This window comes from Rhinolophus sinicus, chromosome 1 (genome assembly GCF_057876585.1).
Source record: "Rhinolophus sinicus isolate RSI-liver-muscle chromosome 1, RSI-T2T, whole genome shotgun sequence".
NCBI lineage: Eukaryota > Metazoa > Chordata > Mammalia > Chiroptera > Rhinolophidae > Rhinolophus > Rhinolophus sinicus.
In genome coordinates, this window is record NC_142501.1 from 211,731,832 (window position 1) to 211,753,514 (window position 21,683).

Genomic DNA, 21,683 nt, shown 5'->3' on the forward strand with positions numbered 1-21,683 from the left:
AGCACTGAGTAACCACCCCCCTTTCTGTGTTTCAATTTTGAATCATGTAACTGTTTTACCTATTTAAAGTGACATTTGAATTAGACTTCCCGATTTATTATTTGATCCTCAGACTGACCTGCAAGAGAGAGCTGGACCCCCACCCATCTGGCAGACAGGTGACGTGCCTTCCTCTAGGTCACACAGCAAGAAGATAGGGCTAAGTGGGGCCCTGTACCTGCTCTGTCTTAGGAGACTCTCCTAGGTAGTGGCTGAAGTCGTGGGGTTCTACTCCAGAGGAAGAGCCCCTGTGGCCACCCCTGATGGGCTCTGGCCAGGGCAGCACCCACAAGTGTCTTCAACTCTGTCTGGCAATCTCACTGGCTCAGCTTGACAGCCTGCCCCCAAGGCCTCAACTCTGCAGGAGGAAGAAATAAAAATAGCCGGGTGAGGGTGTAGAAGAGAGGCCAGCGGCTGGGCTGCGGGCAGCAGGGCGTGCCTTTCCCATGACTCGGTTCGCAGAGTCCTTCCCTGAGTCCCTCCTGCGCATCAGGCCCTGGGCTGGGCGCCCGGAAGCAGAGTCAAGTCAGGCACAGTGGCCCCAGGAGGAGGAGAAAGAGGTCACATGGGAGAACACAATAGTTAAGAAGAGATGGGGGTGGGAGGCAAAAGCGGGCTGTTCCAGCCAATGGGAACAGCATCTGCAAAGGCAGAAACGTGTGACAAATATGGGCCATCAAGAAGTACAAGTGGCTGGGTACATCTAGAGGGTGGGACAGGATGCAGGGTCCGGCTGGGGAAGCAGGCAGGCTCCATTGCGGGGGAGGCAGGACTGGACCAGGCAACGGAGAGCCAAGAGAGGTTGGGGAGCAGGGGGTCACATATCAGATGGGCATCTTAGAGAGACTCTGGATTCCTGAGACAGTCACACCAAGGCCCGACCACCATCTGGTCCCTGCGTGCTCCTGCTGTTAAGACCTTTTACCTGACTTCCAGTTTCCGACACCCGCACGTCTTCCTGAGGGCTTGCTCTGGCTCTCACAATGAAAGCCCCTCCCACCTCCTTTGGTGGGGTGACTCTGGGGCGTGCGGACTGACTTCTGGGGTTCCCTGCCTCCGTCACTGGTTTGACGCTGCTGCAGCTGTACTGCCGACCACCCACTGTCAGTGTTTCCTAGAGTGACTTGCTGTGTTAGTTTCCTGTCGCTGCTGTAACAAATGACCTGAAATGTAGCAGCTTAAACAACACACATCTATTCTCCTACAGGTCTGGAGGTCAGAAGTCTGACACATGGCTGTCTCCAGGCTAAGTCGAGGTGAGGGCAGGGCTGTGTTCCTTTCTGGAGGCTCTTGGTGAGACGACTCGTGCATAGCCTTGCCTTTTCTAGCTTCTTGAGGTCTGGGCTCTCCCCAATCTTCTTCCATCTTCAAAGCCAAACAGGTCAAGTCCTTCTGACATCGTCTCTCTGATCCACTCTTCTGCCTTCCTTTTCTACTTTTAAGGACTTGTGTGATTAGATTATTGGCCAGATAATCAAGGATAGTCTCCCCATCTCAAGGTCCATAACCTTATTCACACCTGTGCAAGTTCCTTTTGCCATGTAACCCATTCACAGGTTCTGGGGGTAGGAAGTGGACATCTTTAGGGGTCATTATTCTGCTGACCTCACCTCCGAAATAAACCATTTGCACTGAATCCTTGCCCCAATGTCTGCTTCTGGGGGTGCCAAACTAAGAACCCAAACTTTAATCACGATCCCCTTACTCTCCTCCACTTACCCTAGCTGTGGTTGGCATTGCCACCCAGGTCTTCCAGCCTGAGCTGAAGGGGCCTTGGACATCGGGCACCCAGCCCTACTTTTCCAGGTAGGAAACAGAACCTCTAAGAAGCAAACCACCTCCCTTGACTGATACTTTGCTGTGTCTGATGCAGGCTCTGTTCCATGAGCTTTACCTGACGCATTTTTCTCACTTAAAGTCACTTCTTTCTGGAAGATGCCAGCTTCCTGCTAAGGATACTTAAGCACTGTCATCAGATTGTGACCTAATTGTGGCACATAAACATAAATATAATATCCACTTTAATAAGTATCAATTATATCCATTTTCCCTGTAAACAGCAGAGCATCGGGCGCCATTAGTGACAACTCTGTCTTTTAGGAATGACCCAAATGGGGCTGTAAATCTGTGGCATCCGCTGATCTGCATTCATTTAACAAATATTTACTTTGAGCACCTGCTGTGTGTGAGGCCCTGTCCTAGGGGATCGGGGTGCAGCAGTACTCAAAGTAGACACAGCCACGCCTGCCCCCTTGGAACTTACAATTAGAGCAGGGAGAAGGGCCACAGACAAATAACTACACAAGGAAGCGTGTAATGACTAGAGCTATAAAGAAAAAAACCAGGTTACACAGGAGGCGGAGTGAGACATTATGCTATTTTATGACCATGGAAGATTTTTAGGAACATAATGTAGTGGGTTGAATGGTGGCCCCCAAAAGATATGTCCATCCAGAACCTGTGAATATGACCGTATTTGAAAAAAGGGTCTTTGCAGATGTAATCAAGTCAAGGATCCCGAGATGAAATCATCCTGGATTATCCAGATGGGCCCTAAACCTAATGACAAGTGTCCTTATAAGAGGCAGAAAAAGAGACAGAGACACACAGAGAAGGTCATGTGAAGGCCCAATGTGACCACTGGAGTGATGTGGCCACAAACCAAGGAATGTCTGGAACCATCAGAAGGTGGAAGAGGCAAAGGATTCTCCCTTAGCACCTTTGGAGGGAGGATGGTCCTGAGGACACCTTGATTTCTGGCCTCCTGAACTGTGAAAGAATAAATTTATGTTGTTGGAAGCTACCCAGTTTGTGCTATTTGTTACAGCAGCCATAGGAAACTCATACATGTAACTTCCGACCCAAGCTTGAACACAGTGAGGAAGTAACCATGCAGGCATGTGGGAGAAGAGCATTACAGGTGGAGAGAACAGCAAGTACAAAGGCCCTGAGGCTGACTGAACAGATTTGGGGAACAGCAAAAGGCCAATGTGGCTACTGTATGGGGCGTGGGGGGATGTGAGAGCAGGTCAGAAGGAGTCTGGTGGGAGGGCCTTCTGGTAAAAGACTCTGACCTTCACTCTGTGTGAACTGGGAAATAGCTGGAGAGTTTGGGGGAGGAGGGTGACATGAGTTCACGTAGTCAGTCATCAGACCACTCTGGCCGCTGAGATGAGACTAGACAGAGGGGGCAGAAGCCCGTTTTACGTGCCCCCAATTCGGTTCCAAAACCTTTGTCAAACTTACACATTACTGGAGATTTGTTGGGAAAACAGGCGGGGAAGTTACAAGCACAGCACCCAGCAACTGCCGCCCTCCTTCCTCTTTAACTATCTCAGTGCTGTTTTGAACATATTTCCCACAGAAGCCACTGGCTTCCTCTCTCCAGGCCAAGTGTCTTACAGCAGAACAAAGTCGCCTGCAAGCCCCAGGAAGCATTGTCTCCTTATGGTTCAGTTTCTGTGCCAGACAATGAGCAAGCATTTCACATAGATTATCTGTCTCCCTCCAAACTTGCAACAACCTAGGAGGTGGATACTATGATCCTCACACCTATTTTACAGATAAGAAAGCTAAGGCTCAGAGAGGGCCAGGGGCTTTGGCCAAGGCTGTGCTGCTGACGAGTAGAGGAATCAGTCCTCTGAGCCCAGGGATTACTGTAAACTTAACTTCTGTTGGCCTGAGGTGGTGCAGGGTCAGTATGCATTTGCACGTGTAGGAGGTGACAAAGGCATGTACCAGTCACCCTTTTTATTGGGCACCCACAGTGGCCTGGCACAGCCAGGAGACTCAACAGAGGCTTATCTGTTGTCGGGAATTTCCAGGCCTCTGATTGGCAGCCCGGCCTCCGGACTCCAACTGTTATCACCACCCTGGAGACCTCCTCCCCAGGATGTGGCTTAATAGATGCCTGATTTAGCCACCTCTCAATCCTATGGACCCAAACTTGCAGGGTTGGATGGATGTTTGGAGATCATCCTGCCCAGACCATAACAAGTGCTTCAACAGCTCCTACAGGCTCTCAGCTGTGATCAGACCATGCACAGATCCTCCACGTAGCAGCTGCTCACCACTCCTGAGAAGGTCCATCCCATTTCAGGACACCTATGGCTGTTTAAAGCGGAAAGAGCCCTAGAAGGGGTGAGGATGACCTGGGTCCTGATGCTGAGCCCGGTGACCTTGGGCAAGTCACTTCACCTGTAAAACGGGGATGCGTGGGGGAGGTGAGGGAGGTTGAAATCACACAATATAGGCGAAAGTTCTTAGCACACTACCTGCTCATGCGTAGTAGGTGCTCAGTAAAGAACCACTGCTAATCGAGCAAATATGTATCACCTTCCTGGAGGGCAATTCCAAGTGCAGCAAGAGTTCTGTGCTCATTCTTTGTGCAAGGTGTTTATTATCAACCCCCTTTTACGGATGAGGAACTGAGGTTCAGTGACCACCCAACATCAGACAACTTCAGCCAAAGTCTGGCTCTTGACACTGCATAAACTTGCAACTTCACTTCAATCTGAGTTATATATACAGTGTTTCCCCGAAAATAAGACCTAACCGGAAAATAAGCCCTAGCATGATTTTTCAGGATGACATCCCCTGAACATAAGCCCTAATGCGTCTTTTGGAGCAAAAGTTAATATAAGGGGGGGCAGGGGGTGGGGGGTGGGAGATGAGGGTAAGGGGGATCGAATATATGGTGATGGAAGAACTGACTCTGGGTGATGAACACACAATGGGATTTATAGATGATGTAATACAGAATTGTACACCTGAAATCTATGTAATTTTACTAACAATTGTCACCCCAATAAATTTAATAATAAAAAAAATTAAAAAAAAAAAAAAGTTAATATAAGATCCAGTCTTATTTTGGGGGAAACACGGTAGTTAGAAGTCAAGGGCAGAGCACCACCAAAAGGATCTTCCTCTTTCTCTCTCCTTCAGAAATTCTGAAAGTGCACACAGACCGATGACTTTGCAAGGGAGGAGGCAGGAGGCCCAAGAGAGGGCATAACTCACCTAGGGTTACCCAGTAAGCGAGTCTTCAGATGGTCAGGGGCTAACTTCCGAACTTCCCGTGGGCACTTCTGAACTGACCTGGCACCCAAGTGCCCTGAGACTGCAAAGACGTCCAGAGCCAAGAACTCATCTCATGTGCTCAATCCAAACGTGTTGACGAGGTGAATGAATGATTCCACAGCACACTGGCCACAGAGTCACATGTCCCATCGGCACTATGAATAAATGACAAACTCTTTGCCATCGCCTACAAGGCCTGGCTTGATCTGCACTCTGTACACTCCCCACCAGCGCCACCACCACCACCTTTCCAATGACATCTGAATTCTCTGGCCACGCCAAAACTGCTTTCGGTTTCTCAGTGCACTGTGACCTTTCCTGCTGCAAGACCTTTGTACGTGCTACTCCTCTGCCCAAACGCTCTCCTCAGCCTGCTTTCCCTTCCTGACCATGAAGACCTGAGCCCTCATTCTTCAAGACTCAATCTGAATATCATTTCCTCAGAGAAGCCTTTTGCTGACCCTATAGCTAAGCAGATTCCCCTTATTTGTTTCTTCTTGTGGCATTTATCACAGTTAGTAATGATACATTCACATTTTTATAGTCAGTCTCCATCCTTAGGTTGTAGGTTCCACGGAGCCACGCTTGTTTTATTTACCAATACCTACCAGCCGTCCAGACAGTGCCTGTCCGATTGTGCTCAGAAAAGTTTTGCTGAGTGAATGGATGGAACGATGGAAGGGAAGAAAACTAGATTTGGGGTTGACAGCGACCTGGTTTGATTCCTGGTCCTAGCACGTACCAGATGAACTGTGAACTTGTGAAAATCACTTCCATTCTCTGAGCCTTAGTTTCCCCACCAGTAAGACAGAGATAATAGTCCCTCCCTTCCTTGGAGGGTTAAATGAAATAGCGTGTGTAACAGGCAAGGCCAAGAACATGACAGGTGTTACGGGTTGAACTCCATCCCTCCAAAAAAGGGACGTGGAAGCCCTAACCCTCAGTACCTCAGTGACCATATTTGGAAATAGGGTTTTTGCAGCTGGAACTAGTTAAGATGACGTCATACTGAAGTAGGGTGGGCCCTCATCCAGTAAGACTGGTGACCTTATGAGAAAAAGAGAGAAATGGAAAAGATGGCCATGTGACAACGAAAGCAGAGTTTGGAGTGATGTATCTATAAGCCATGGAGCTGGCAAATGGCGGAAGCTGGGAGAGGCAGGGAAGAATTCTCGCCCAGCCTTCAGAGGAAGCACACCTGGCTGACACCTTGATTTCAGACTTCCAGCCGCCACTGCTGGAAACGACCAATTTCTGTTGTTTAAGCCACCTAATTTGGGTCCATTTTATAGTAGCCCTAGGAAACTGATACAGTAGGTACCCAACAAACGTGAGGTCAGTGTGCCTTCCTTCTTTCTGCGTTCCAACACAGTTCTCTGTTTACATCCATGTACTCCCCAGGAGACAGTGTGACCCCAAAGGGTCTGTGTCCGATTCATCCGGGTCCCCCGGCCCAGCACAGTACTGTCCCATGAGTACTTGAGATGCGTGACTCAAACGCACCAGTCCCCTTATCCGAGCCCTGTGCACTTGAAGTGGGGAAGAAAAGGGCCAGTTTCCTGTCATCCGTGCCTGGCTGAGAAAAACTTTTCTGGCCCAAGATGTGGAGGAAAACGGAGAGGACCTGGATCCACCCCAGGTTTCCCAGTGGTGGGACCTTCTTCTCTGGACAGTGTTCTCTCCTATGCCTCCTGTGGAGCGGTGGGGGAGCCCCCTTTGATGGAGAAGGGATGACGACCTTCGAGCTCACCTGCTGCAGGCCTTCAAATATGCGTGTCACCTGGGTGGAACATTCTCTCCTACGAAGGCCGAAGGCCAGGCTGCTGACAGCTGCTGGTAGGCTATGCTCACACTTAGCACCTTGATTAGAAACCACTTCCAAGGCCTTTGCGTGCCAGTCGCCCAGACGCAGGGTACTCCTGGGCATGAAAGCGCAAACCAGTGCTGACGAAGCCTCACGAATCGTTTTGTGTCATTGACAATGACAAGCCATCGGGGTTGAGGCTAGGAGGTCAGAAGGGAGGTGTGGTCAGCGTCCAGCCTTCAGGCTCCTGTCCGGATGTCAGCCTTGCTTCCCCCACCCCAGTTTCACAAGGGGGGGGAGGGAATTCCTTAAATGAAGGAAAAAACCCTTCATATCCTAGGCAGCCAAATCCAGAGATTAGTGTTTGCTACTGGAGGGAGCTCTGGTTGTTTCTATTTTAGAGATATGGAAGCCAGATCAGAGAGAGGAAGTAACTTGCTCAAGGTTGCACAACTGCCAGGCCTCAGCGCTGGACTCTCACTCAGGCCGTCTGACCTCAGAGCGTGTCGGCAAGGGCATTTCTGAAGCTGTGCATGAGGACCGCAGCTCAGCCGCTGGGGAGAGGGCGATGGCAGACAGCAGCTATGGTGAAGGAGCACGGATTGTGAGGGGAAGGCAATGAGTCAGCTGTGGACACTCTGGGGTGGGGACCCCACCCGCAAGGTGGGCAAGGGCAGGAGGCAGTCTGAGACTCCAGAGAAAGCTCAGGGCCAGGACAGCGATACAGGTATCCTTCCATCTCCATGTTAGTGCAGGCTGCAGAGTGGACAGAGCTGCCCTAGGGACATCACGACGGGTGACGGGTGAAGGGGCGGAATCAGGAGGGGCAGAGGAAGAGGGGACCAGAGATGGGGCAGGCTAGGCGCCACGGAAGGCGGGCCAGCATTTGTTTACTGTGTGCCGGGCACAGCTCTGACCCTATGTTTGGATCCCTTACCCCTTCACAACAACCGTCTCAGGCAGATGCTATTATTATGACGCCATTTACAGGTGAGGAAACTGAGAGGCTAAATAGCTTACCCGTGTCAACAAGGTACGTGGTCCAGCCTGTGCTAACCCATCACGATACCCTACCTCTAGATTGGACGGTCGCTGGTGACTTGGTTGAGTTTTCTGTGGATTGGGGTGGAGGGTGGAGTGGGGGAAACGCCATCAGCCCTTGGAACACATTTGAAAGAAAATGATGAGACTTGACATTTATACGGAGTCTTAGGGTCTGTGGGGAATAGCTGATTCTGATATCGTTTGGCCCTGAATACAACTGACAGAACAGGACGATGCCATGGTCCCTCCATCATTTCATACTAGAAAGCCCCGTGAAGGTCAGTGAGCTCCTCAAGGTCATACCGTGAGGCTGTGTCAGAGACTTGACCTCAGCTCTTCCCATGCTGGAATGGTATTTACCACTCCTAAGAGGAATGCAGGGCCACTGAGGACTGTCAGGGGCCTGCAGGCCTGGGGAGCTGAAGAGAAAAGGCGAGAAGGCGGGGCCGCTGACCACCTTGACTGACAGCCTCCAAGCAGAGACAAATGGTTAGGATCCTAAATGAGGGCGTTGGTGGGGGGGGGGGGAGGCAATGGGGTGAGGGTTCTTACCTGGGTATCATTCATTTAAAAGCTGACTCAGGAGGGATATTAATGACAGTGTAGCACAGTGGCAAGAGCAGGGTTACAATTAAATCCTGCAGCTTGCCACCTCGTAGCAGCAGCATGGCCTGGGGCAAGCCACCTAAGCACTCCAGGGCCTCCGGTCTCTAACTGCAAATGGGGATAAGTTCCCCCCTGGGGGGGGAGGGCGGGGGGAGGGGGGGGAGGGCGGGTGGAGGGGGGGGGACGTCGATGTGAGTAAAGCTCCGGGAGTGCAGCTGGAGGTCAGTAAACAGGAGCAGGTATTGTTAGTGTTGGAAGACAGCTGAGGTTTGTACATATACTTTTATTTTTTAAATCAGACTTAATTTTGGGGGGCAGTTTAAGGTTCACAGCGAAATTGAGCAGAAAGTAGAGTTCCCATATTCCTCCTGCCCCCACACACATAGCCTCCTCCTTTTATCAAAGTGCAGCTTCATTGAAATTTTGTTCCCAAAGTTCACAGAAAAAAAAAAAAAGAACAAGAGGACACTTTGAACTGTTTCTGCCTAAATTCTTTGTTGTGCAGATGGGGAAACTGAGGCTCAAAAAGGGGGATTATGTACTCAAGGTCACAGAGCCAAGGAGGCCTGGCCCCTGCTTTCTAACTGGCCGTCAGTGTGTGCATCACAAAGCACCCCCAGATTTAGCCTCAGCCCCCCGCTGTTCACCACTCATGCACGTGGTCGCAAAACCACTGCCCCAGCTGGCATCGGCCGGAATCCTCGCTGGCATCCAAACCATCCAATTCAGAGGGCACTGGGAATTGTCATATTACCCCTCTCGCTGCCTCACCCGCCCTCCTGCAGGGGTTAAAGAGCCCTGGTAGGTGGTCCTGAGCCTGGGGAAACGAAACGAAGAATCTCGGACATACCTAGAGACCAAGATGGTTTCTTTTTAGAAAATCCTGAAGTGGGACTTCTCTGCTTCCACACCAATTGTGCTTGAACGCCAGAGTCCTATGGCCTCCTTTGCATTCCCTGGGGGTCTTACCAGTCATATCTTAAAATACAACCAAGATCATTCCAGAGGCTGAAAAGAACTGTGAATATAGAACAAAGCAGGGTGGTGGCATTATGAGAGGGAAGTTTAGCTACTCTAAATTGGGGATCAGAGAAAGTGTTTCTGATCAGGTGACACTGTAGCTGAGCTTTGAACAAGAAGGAGCCAGCTACTCAAAGATCTGGGGAGAGAGGGTTCCTTCAACAGGTATTAGTAAGTGCAAAGGCCCTGAGGCGGGGGGGGGGGGGGGGGGTCAGCCAACCTTCCAGGGCTTTTATCAAAGCAAGAAATATGAAGGACAGGGGGCTATTTTGTTAAGGAAACAAAGTAACGAAAAGACTTCCATTCTCTAATCTGTAATCTTCCCCCACCAACTCCAAATGCTACTAACCTTAGTTAATTCCTACTCAGTTTCAATACCTCTTCTTTCAAGATGCCTTCTGGTTCCACTAGTTTGTGGTTTATAAAAACTGGTCTGTGGCAAAATGAGAAAAATAAGGTCAGTAATCTCTCTCTGGCTATAAAGTTGCCAACTGTTTCTCTTCTTCTGCAACATCTGAGATATATTATTACTATTTCACAAAATGATGAGTGTTGGTGAAAGCAATGTTACCAATGTGGCAAAAATTAAAAGTTGACCTTTGTAAATCCCCTATATTTGGGGGATGGGGTTACTGTGTCTGTGAAATCCCAGGTCTGGGGGCACCTGGAAACTAGACTTGGAAGCTCCATTAGTTGCCCCTCCTTTGCTCCCAGATAACCTTGGCTTTCCCACACCCTCTTTGATCTCCAGAAGGGCGGGGCCACCCCTGCCTGGCATCCAGCCAGACCCACAACAGGTGCTCAGAAGATACTGACTGAATGAATGCACTGTGATTCTCCGTGTGTTCAACTGACATGAACACTGAGAATAAAACGGTGAGCAAGCTGATGAGGAGAGAGCTGTGTAAAGGAAAAGACACCTGACCTCAGAGCCAAGAGCCTGGGTTCAAATTCTGCCTCCTGCAAGAGGCAGGGTGGCTTTGTGGAATCAGAAGATATCGCCCACTCACCAGAAGGCGTAGGTGAAGTCACTTACTTTTCTCTGAGCCTCTCAGCTTCCTCACCTGTGAAATGGAGGTGATAATGCCTGGACCCAGGATTCTTGTGAAGAGCAAAAGAAATGTTTGCAGAAAGCCACTTTGTAAGTTGTGTAAATGGTAGCTCTCTCTGGTCCATCCTTCCAGCACTCGGCCCACGGTGTCCAGTTGAGCCCTTCCCAGCCTACACTTCTGCTTCTCCCAAGAGCCTGAGAGCCGGTGGGGGGAAATTTGCCTGAAGATCTGAAAAGCTCTGTGCCTAGCATGCAGTGGGTGCTCAATAACTAAATCAGCGAACAACGATCCCAGGTAGGTCACTCCCCCTCTGGACCCCCTTCCTCTTTGTAAGTAGGTAATCTCCAGGCTCCTTCCTCTCTGGTGCCTATCATACTTAATGATTTCTTTTTTTTTAGGACAAGCCTAGGAATAACATTTAGGGAAGGTGGGTGTGTGAAGAGACTGATTGAAAGGTTAGTGCACATTTTTGGTTCCCACTTCCGAATCTTCCAGAATTTATTGTTGCCAACTTAACAAAAAGAGCCATGTCACATTTCTTTAGCTTGTCTTCTGGGTTTCTTTCTTTCTTAAATTAAAGTCTTTATTTTAAGCCGCCCACTCCAGCCATCCCAGGACGCGGCACAGAGGAGGGGGCACAGACAGGTGGAGCGTGTACCCGGGAATGGGGCGCCAGTGGAGTCCCACTCCTCGGGCGGGGGCCGGGGAGGGCAGGAGCGGCAGCAGAGCTTAGGGGTGTTTGCAAAGAGCAGCCCCCGCGCGCCCCTCCGTCGGGGGCGTCCCTCCGCACACCGGGTGGGCTCCGGCTTCCAGCCCTCCAACCTCCCGCGCCCGCCGCCCTGCGACCGGCCGGAGGGGCGGGGCCGGGGCGGGGCGGCCGGCGCTGATGTAATCCCGGCGCCTGGGCGGAAGGATATGAAACGCGCCCGGTTGGCGGGGCACTGAGGCCAGTTGCCGGGTAACGGAGCGGTGCGGCCGCCGCGCGCCGCCTCCCGCCCTCCGCGAGTGGCGCCGGAGCCGCCGCCGCTTTACGTAAGGCGCAGGCCAGGGCCGCCCGGCGCTCGGCAGCCGCTCGGAACCCTCGGAGCGAGAGGAGGCGCCGCCGCCGGCCGCCGCGCCGCTCGGCAGGTACCGCGGGAGGCTGGGGCGGGCGGGCGGCGGCCCCTCGGCCGAGCGGGCGCGGGCCTGTCCGCCGCCGAGGGCCCCCGGGGCCGGCCTGAGGTGGCCGGGCCGCCCCGCGGGCCGTGGGCTCCGCAAGAACCCCGGCCCGGCCCGGGCGTGCTGTGGGCTGCGGGCTTGGGGACCCACACCCCGGGTCTGGCTTGTGGCCGCGCTCCGGCCGCCGGGCGAGCGGGCGGCGGACGATGAGTCCGCACAATGGGCCGGTGTCGCCGCGCAGGGAGCGGCTCTTTGGGGGGAGGCGAGGCGGGGGCCGGACGTGGAGCCGGGGAGCGGTGCCCCGAGCGGGCGGCGGCGAGACTGCCGGAGTGGCCGGCCGGCGGGTGGGCGCTCGCTGCGCTGCCCCCTCCCCTCCAGCATTGTCCTTTAGGGGCCCGGGAAGGGAAACCGCCGGCGGGGGAGGGGCCGAATGGGGCGGGGCTGGCACTGACTGACGGGGGCGCGGGCCTGTGGCGCGGCGCGCGCGGGGTGGGACCTGGCGGGCGGGGGCGGGGCCTGGCGCGCACTGGGCGGGCGCGGCGCAAGGTTTGGCGAAGGTTACGGCCGCCTGCGGGAGTGACGGGCCCACAAAGTCACCCGCCGCCGCGGCAGGAGAGGTTCTGAGCCCGCTGCTTGCAGAGGGCACGCGTCCGCGGCGGCCTCTCGGAGCTCTCCGGCCCGCCCCGCGGGAGAAGCGCGGCTGGTCTCGTGTGAACGGCTGCGAGCTGTCCCAGGGTTTAGCGGCCGCCGGCGGTGCGCACATGACAGGGCCTGCGCGCTCCTGGTGGCAGACCCCCAAATCGTGGCAGAACCCAGTTTTGGTTTCTCTTTCGCCGCCCCTCAGTTTGTGTCCTCTATAGGGAAGCTGCAGAGACTTGCTTAACCTTGTTGAAACTACAGGCGATCAGTCGGGCAGGGGGGCGTGCGGTTCGTTGGAATGATTTCATCAAATGCGGTTCCTTCTGATAATCACCTGAGTTGGATACTTGGGTATCTACATTGCATACTTCGTAGGGGTTTTGCATCTTTGGGTCTTTGACTGTTAAGCGAAAAACGGCGGTAGAAGATTGGTGAGGGGTGGGGGCAAGCAGTTTTGATACTCGGTGATACTGTGGATAAAACCGTGCAGACCCCCAAGCTGCATTTCTCCTGTGTAGCCGAATCCCGTGCAGAATTCATAGACTTTGAATTTAAAGGGGGGAAAAAAATCTACCGTGCTGCCTCCTGAAGGTGAGATATTATCTCAGAAGTTACTTTGAATGGATCCGTTCTTAACTGGGTCTCAGTCTTTATGCGGTTCCCTGGTGACAAACACTGTTTCTGAAATTGTGCCATTGCATACCGATAGGTAAGCCCCTTGCAATTACTGCTTACTATGTTCTAGAGTCAATTGCCATACCTGCTAAATAATGAATTTTTAATAATTCAAAAAGGAGTTTACTGTTTCAGTTTGGGCACAAGTATAATGGTTTTTATATAAGCCTGTTTATCAATGAAATAGCAGTTTGGTCACTGGAACTTTGAATGGAGGGGGGAATACTACTCTTAATTCCATAGCAAGTGGAATTAGAGGTCCAGGTTTTTTTTTTTTTTTTTAAAGGAAAAGTACATATCTTTAACATGACCGTTGACAGAAGGCAGATCTGTAACTATTTTGTGGGTAATTAGCTTATTTGTTACACAAGTTGTAAACATTTAGGAAAATTCCATGGATTTTTTTTTTAGCACTTCTTTAATGATATTATAGATCATTCTGCTTTTATAGTAGCACTTTTCAAAGTAATAGGATTTTTTAAAAAAATTTTGCCCCGTGTGGAAAAGTACCAAGCCTGGGTTTTGTCTCCGTTTCAGCAGCCTTTCTCTTGGAGCAGTTAAAGCTCTGAGCCCTTTCTTTCTCGTCTGTAAAATGGGAAGAGTGATGATACTTGTCTCAGGATGGTTGGGAGGATCAAGTGTGGGGAGATGTGAAATATTTCCAGCTACATTCAACCCCTTTTAAGACATGCAATTAGTACCGCGTGTCAAAGCGTCAGATTCCTTTCTTGGCTTAAACCTTTGTCTGTGGGCTCCTCCCCACCCCTTCCTGTCCACGCTGCCTGGCTGCCAGAGTCCTCTTTCTGAAATGTAGATCAGATCTTGCCGGTCTCTGGCTCAGAAAGCTTCTCAGGCTGCCTGTTTGGAGAGTGGAATCTGGGCCCCCCAGTGTCACATTCAAGGCCCGTCATAGCCTGGCCCGAGTCATCGCTGCACTTGAACCGTGCTCTCCCTCGCCTGTCCTGTCCGCTCAACAGAACTACCTTGGTTCTCTGAACATACCAAGCTGCTTCATCCCTTCTGTTTCTCTCCTCCTTTCTGGTTGAAATGCCGTGCCTGCCTCACTCCCATCCCCTCCAGTTTCTAAAAGTCTACATCTGACTTTGTGTCCTGGAGCCCTTTGGAAATCCTGTTAAAATGAATTATTCATTTCTGCATTCATAATCCTCTATTTTTACTTTCACCATTGCCTGCGTCATGTTGTGTTGTGTATGTTAAACTCTGGCTGTGGTGACCACGTCCTTATTTTACCCCCAACACCTTGTTCAGGGGTTTAAACATGAAAGTGTTCGAGTGTTTGTTAAAGTCTATAATCCGCCTTACGTAGTATATTATCATGAAGTACTTGAACAACAAACGTCGGAGTACCAACCACAACATCCGAAATGCAGTTTTGCTGTGTTGAAGATAGTTAATACTTAGAATGTTTCTTTTCAGTTATTTTTGGCCTCTCACGTGATACCAAGCGGTATCTTTATACAGCGCACAGACAACCACTTCTTCCGTCTGTCTGAACTTGGAGGATCCATGAGCGGGAACTATTGGCTGCGACATCATTGAAGCCTGTCTCTTGGGTAGAGGGAACCAGAGCACGGGTTTTAAAATACTCCTTACCTTTGGGATATGATTACACTCCCAGCAGATTATGTGCTTTTTGATTAAAATGGTTTTTAAAAAATATTTCGTATACTCATTAAAGAGTAATTTGCTTTTGGAGGGGCTTACGTAAAGAACAGGGGACCTGGATTTGAAAGACTCAGCTGGTGCCTTGGCTACCCGCTCACCCCCTGGGCCACCGCGGGCAGGTCAGTGAAATCTCTCTTGGACTTCAGTTTCTTTATTCCGTGAAATGAGAACAGCCTTGTCTGTGCTGTCTTTGCTCGTGTCACTTAAAGTGGCTCTACTTTGTGCACTGCATGTCCTCATTCAGACACAAGGTAATAAGCTGGCTAACTTCACAGCCATTCGTCCTCCATGACTCAGGTGGGACACTTTTTGAGTCTTCCCTTTCTCGACCAGATTTTAACCAGGTCTGCCTGCCGCTGTGTTTTCCTTGGGGCTCCTCTGCCCCTGCCCCCCCACAGGCTCCTGTCCGTCCTTGTGTCGATTGTCCCCCCAGCCTGCTAACTGGCCTCCCTTTTCTCTAGTCTCTCTGTCCCTCTCCTGGGTTCTGTCACCAGAACTATGTCATAGGGACATCAAATCCTATCATACCCTCCCACAAGTAAACACAGAGGTTCTCAACGCTTCCCCGCATTCCATCGCACCTAGGCATGACCTAGTTCTGCGGTAGGCTTACTCCTACAGAGATTTTCACCTTGGAGCACCACCACCTGGCCGGTGTTGAGGGTTAGGAAGTCATTCGGAGTCCTGTGCCGTCTGGCCTCGTTCTAGCCTTTAGCTTCACATTGTCCTGCATCTCTGTCGTCATCTTGTGTTTCAGCTCTGAACCTCTGGCCACTTCCATGGTCGTTTGTCCAGTTCCTATATTCTGGAATGTCCTTTCTGCCTTTTCCTTCCTATCAAAATCCTTAATACTGAAGGTTTGGCTTAAATGCTTCTACTTCTGTGAAGGAAGCTTCCCCTGATTTTCAGAATTAATTCATTATTCTCCTATACAGTGCTTGACTGCTCTCTCCACTCAGCTGTTTTCACTTTCGACTTTTTAGTGTATTCTTTACATGGAGGTCTTTCCTGGATTGTAAACTCTTTGAGGGAAGAGAGGAAAATCTCACTGTTGCCAATTCCTTCTGGAGTGCAGTGTTGTCTTTTTCTTTTACATAGTACTTACCCAGTAAGTGTTTGACTAAATTAACTCAGTCACTGCAGTCTCTGATGCTAGCAGAGGGGGAGCAGAGTTGGAGTGGCTTTATATGAGAGCTCATGCATCCATCCTCGGACACACTCAGAACAGGGCCCAGCACGGACCGTGTTTCCCTGAAAATAAGACCGAGCCAGACCATCAGCTCTACTGCGTCTTTTGGAGCAAAAATTAGTATAAGACCCGGTCTTATTTTACTATAATATAAGACCGGGTCTTATATAATATATATGAATGATGTAATATAATATAACATAATACAATATAATACCGGGTCTTATATTAATTTTTGCTCCAAAGGACGCATTAGAGCTGATGGTCCGGCGAGGTGTTATTTTCGGGGAAACATGGTAGTAAGTGGCAGCTTTTAGCTGTTCCTTGGAGCAGGTGTAGAGAACACTAGTGGTTTGGTAAGTTGACTGTATACAGCTTATGCTGGTTTAATAACAGTGTTCATGGATTTATTTCCGGTGCTTGTGTGTGAAGAAAAAAGTCATCTGCCCTCTCTCACTGCACCTCTGTTCTTTCAGTAGTTTTGGAAATAAGCGGAAAAGTCAGTATTTGGTCGGGGAGGGCTTTTGCACAAGCAGATTCATGACGGAGGTCCTAATTATTCTGCAGACAGACACACCTGTCTGTAGGTGAGCCATGTTTTCTGCATGCGGCTTCAGAAAGTCAGTGGAAAATGGAAATTGTCAGATTTTACACACTATATTGTTTTTTAGTAAGGCAAACTTTTTCATTTTAATCTTATATCTTGAAGTTATTCATTAAGCAATAGAATCTCTCCCTAGTTAGTATTTGGAATGAGGGTTGAAATTGAAATTCTGTTTTTGCCCTCATCTCCAAGGCTTTTCCCTGTACTGCCGCAGCACACTTCTCTATAGCCCTCTAGCTCTTCTTTTGTCTGGTCAGCAGTCTTACCCCTGGCTGGATAGGGAGAAACTAGGTGAGGAAAACCAGTTATAATTTGGAAACTAAGTATTTAGTTACTGTTTTTAAGCGTATATGCATTACTAATTAACAAGTTGTATCCAGAAACTTGAAAAAGTGACATCTGTTGGTCCTAAAATAATATGGAATTCCCTACATGCGGCAACCTCACACCCCGTGGATTGCTACATTGACATACACTGACTATATTTATGATTATGAGCTTTAAAAAAAATCATTGGAAATTTGTATATTCCTAATAAATTGCTCTTAAAACTGGCCCCAAAGAATTGGGGATGATGGGTCATCCCGGTGAATGAAGTAGCATCTGTATTAGAAAAAAGGCAATAGAACAGCTAGAAAATTAACCATTGCAAAAATGCTTGAGAACGTGTTGTTTTGTGTGTATGTGGAGTGATGAAGGAGTGTGAGCTCTGTGGATACAGGCTGTGTGTGTGTGCTCCTCTTGTGAGCAGAAGTGAGACTGTGATTGTGCCTGGAGTCTTTATGGCGCCCGGCGCAGGGGAGCTGCCCCCCAGTACGTAATGAAATGAAATGAGCCAGTCACCTGTGGAGAAAAAAGTATATGGAGATAGATGTAAGTGGAAAGAAATATGCCTGACGCATTGTCAAATTTTGGGGGTAAATGGTTGTTATCTCAGTAATGGGGGAGGTAGAACGTGGGGAGGGATTTATTTTCCTTTCAGCTGGGAGTTTATTTGTAGCTCAGTTACATTTTCCAGACCACCTTTGGAATCCTAACAGCCAGTACATAACTGTTTCAACGTTGTTTGCCCAGTTTGGGGATTTACTTGTGCTCTTTAATTTTTTCTTCGGTTACTAGCCTTTTCTTAAGTGTCTGATTAGCATTTTGCTTCTTGTTATAGCCTCTTTTCTGAAGGTTTTAATTGAGAGGAAGTTGAAATTGAATAGACACATTTTTGATCTTTTTTTTGTGGTTGTGGTTGGTACTTGCCACTGCTTTCTTTGGTTACCACCATAAATAATTGAGTACTGATTGTATTTTTGTTAATATTTTGCTAGTACCATCTAAGGAGTTTCTTGTTTTTTATAAAACATAAGGCTTGATTTAAAACTTAAAACATATTGTGTGTGATTTACCAAAACATTGTTATGAATATAAATAACTGTCTTAAAGCCTATTTATTTTTCGACAAATACATGTTAAAAAATCTAAAAATGGAAGTAAGTTAGGGGATGAAAAGTCAATCTCCTTCACTCCCTTCCCATCCTGTACTTATTTTGAAAAAATCAATGATAAGTTTCTTGGACGTCATAGAAAAAAAATTACGCTTGTACTTCTAAAAATTGGAGTCCTGGTAGAGAGGGTTCTGTGTTTAAACAAACACTAAACTTTGTGTCTTGGAGTGCTTTCCATGTCGGCACATACAGATCTAATTCCTGTGCAGGTCTGCCTTGCGGCTGGCTTCTGCGTACCAACTGTTCCACTGTGCGATGTGCCAGCACTTACGTAACTAGGATGGGATGGCCTTCCACGCTGATGTTACGGCAAGGCCGTCCTGCAGTGAACTTCCTTCCACGCGTGCCTTGGTGAACTTGCCCAGTAACTTCCTTCCAGCCTAACAACAAGCTGACCTACAAGTTTCTAACTTCTCTGAATTACCATTGATCGTGTTAAAATTTTTCTTGGTGGCTATATGAGTTTTAATAATTTTAGACATTAGGCTGGGTGTTTTTTTTTCTCTGAAGTAGTTCTGTGATACAAGGTCGGACAGTTAAGTTCCCGAACTCATCCTAGGAAAAGTGCTACATGCCTCGTTGCTGAATATCACTACGGTCACCTTTGAAGTACTCCCCTTGGGAAGCTATGCACTGACGCCAGTGCCTTATCCACCCTTCAAAGCCATTTTGTAACTTTCTGGAATGGCCCTCAGAGCTGTCATCGTATTCCCCTTGATGACGTGAATGTCATCAAAATGTCTTCCTTTCAATATTTCCTTTATCTTCGGGTGAAGAAAGGAGTCACTGGGGGCCAGATCAGGTGAGTAGGGAGGGTGTTTCAATACAGTGATTTGCTTACTGGCTAAAAACTCCCTCACAGACAGTGCCGTGTGAGCTGGTGCATTGTCGTGATGTAAGAGCCATGAATTGTTGGCGAAAAGTTCAGGTTGTTTTCGTCTAACTTTTCCATGCAGCCTTTTCAGCACTTCCACATAGTAAACTTGGTGAACTGTTTGTTCTGTTGGTACAAATTCATAATGAATAATCCCTCTGATATCATAAAAAGGTTAGCGACATCATTGCAACAAGTTTGCGAACTTAATTGTCAGACCTCATACAACTTTGTATTAAGGAAGACAACTTTTTGTGTTGCATAGTAAATATTAGGGTAATAACAATGATAAAGGCTCAGGCTCCGCCTCATGAACAGCAAGCTGTCGAGTCGCACAGGGCCCTCACTTGGTTTAATGCTCTGCTGTCAGTCTTGATAGTCTTAACAATTTCGAACAAGGGGCCTGCATTTCACTTTGCACTGGACCCCGCAAATTATGTAGCCAGTCCTGTAGAGACTTTAAAAGAGGTACATAAAAGTAAGAATTGCTGGTCCTCACGCCTCCCAATCCTGCTTTCTGAGTGACTCCCACTAACAATTTAGTTTAACCCCTGGGAGGCTTTGTAGAAGGCATATAGCAACGCATGCAGTCATGCTTGAGTTTTGTTTTTTTAAAAAACTGCTAAATTGAAATCCACGCAAAGTCCATGTTTATTTTCTTGGAAAACTCCATAATAATTTAGAATGCTACAAACTTAAAACTTTTTTTTAAAGGGGCTCTAAAAACCTTAGCATAAGAAGTTGGTACTAAACTGCATTTTTAGATTTTGTGTTGGTTTGTTTTGTAGAAAAGCGTGCTTGAAGCTTCAGGGAAACTGTTCGGTTTCAGAATGTTAAGATGCCTACCTCTGATGAGATGTCACTTTCTAAGATCTTGTAAATAAACTCGAAGCCCGTTATAGGAATGAGAGTCGTTTGTTTATTCAGCAGTCAGGCTCCATGGAACAGGGCATTCACTGGTGGGTACATAGGGTAATTTGGGCCTTTATTTCATTAGAAAGTAGTCTGAATTCGTGGGGGAGGGGGACAGGGAAAGGATTCTTAGAAGTAGCTGCAGAAAGTGGCTCAGGCAGAACATGAGCTCCCACTTGTTAAAACAGTTCCTGCGTGTCAGGCCTTGTGTTAAGGACCTTAGGTAAACCCTTTCATTTCACCCTGACAGCCCTTCTGTCACGGTATCATCTTCACTTTCCAAAGGGTGAAGCTGTGGCTCAGCGGTCTCAAGACAGGTCCCTGAGGTTACAGATGCTACACGGCTGAGCAGAAGCCCAGGCTTCTGTCCTCGCAACCTGAAGCGCATGTCCTTTCCCCCTTCCTAGAGGTGTGTTCATTCACATCGTGTTTGCTGACTGCCTGCTCCATCCTAGGCACAGATGCCAAGATGATTAGACACGCAGGAGACTTACTGGGGGGATTGCCTGGGAAGGGAAAGAAGGAGGGAGCAGGAGAACCTAGGAAGAAGCTTTGGATTTCCAGGCAGACGTGACTCCAGGCGAGGACGGAGGAGAGGAGGCCCTGGGCGGGCGCAGCCACAGGCCAGGGCAGTGTTGAGGAAGTTTGGCCAGGCCGATGGGGGTTCTGCCTAAGGCAGGGAGGCCTGGGTCCAGTACCCCTTTCTGATCAGCATTGCTGGGGCAGCCTGAGAGACTTATGCCTGCTGCCCTTGCTGTGGTGACTGGGAATGTTCCGCAGCCAGGGGCTGTCGGTCAGCGTGGCTCCCTCCCCACAGCAGGTTCTCTTGCAGGGCCGGCAGAGCAGGGCGCCGCCCTGGCGGCTACAGGCAGCACTGCTGTGTCCTGGTCGGGGAGGGGAAGACTGGCCCTAGGAGTAAGCGAATGGGTAGGTGTTCCTGGGGAAAATTCGTGCTAAGAGGAGAAATACAGCAGGCTTGGAGGTGTTGTGCCGGATAGGGTGGGCAGGAACGGGCTCTGAAAAGGTGACACTTGAGCTGAGACCTGAAGGAAGTGAGGGAGAAAGATGTGGGGACACCTCAGGAGCACAGCATTTCAGGGGAGGGCAGAACAAGTGGAGATCCTGATTCTGGACACGCTGGGAAGGTAGAGCTGAGAGGATGTCAGATGGATTGGAAATGGGATGTGAGAGGAAGAGGGGGCGTCACTAGGACGCCGGAGCTTCTGGCTGGAGCAGTGGGATCGTGGGATTGCCCTCACGGGCATTGGGAAGGGCATGGCAAGGATGGTGGTGAGAATTCAGTGCTTTTTTGTTTTTTGTTTTTTTAATTTTTATTGGGGAGTAATGTGTTTTTCCAGGACTCATCTGCTCCAAGTCAAGTCGTTTTTGTTTTGTTTTTTTAATCTAGTGAAGGGCGCAGTTCACCGGCCCATGTGGGGATCACACCAGCCGTGTCGGTGTTAGGAGCACAGCGCTCTAACCCGCTGAGCCAACCAGCCGCCCCCTTGTTTGTTTTTTAATTTATTGGGGAATATTGGGGGACAGTGTGTTTCTCTGGGGCCCATCAGCTCCAAGTCAAGTCGTTGTCCTTCAACCTGGTTGTGGAGGGCGCAGCTCAGCTCCAAGTCCAGTTGCCCTTTTTCAATCTTTAGTTGCAGGGGCGCAGCCCACCATCCATCCCATGGGGGAATCAAACTGACAACTTTGTTGTTGAGAGCTCGTGCTCTAACCTGAGCCATCTGGCCACCCCTCCAAAAGCTCGGCCTTCCCTCTGGCAGCTCAGCGGCAGCTCATTGTCTTCAATCT

General features: G+C 49.4%; 1 protein-coding gene across 5 annotated transcripts in view; it reads left to right on the top strand.

Moving 5' to 3' along the window:
• Positions 1–11,582: 11,582 nt before the first annotated feature.
• KIAA0232 (KIAA0232 ortholog) overlaps positions 11,583–21,683 on the top strand; it is a 79,210-nt gene continuing 69,109 nt past the window's right edge. For 2 of the 5 annotated variants that reach the window (XM_074320929.2, XM_074320943.2), the window contains exon 1: positions 11,583–11,772. The gene's annotated coding sequence lies outside the window, so the exon portion shown is untranslated. Of the gene's footprint in view, positions 11,773–13,133; positions 13,151–21,683 lie in introns of those variants that run through there. The other 3 variants (XM_074320938.2, XM_074320947.2, XM_074320933.2) reach the window with 2 other exon arrangements.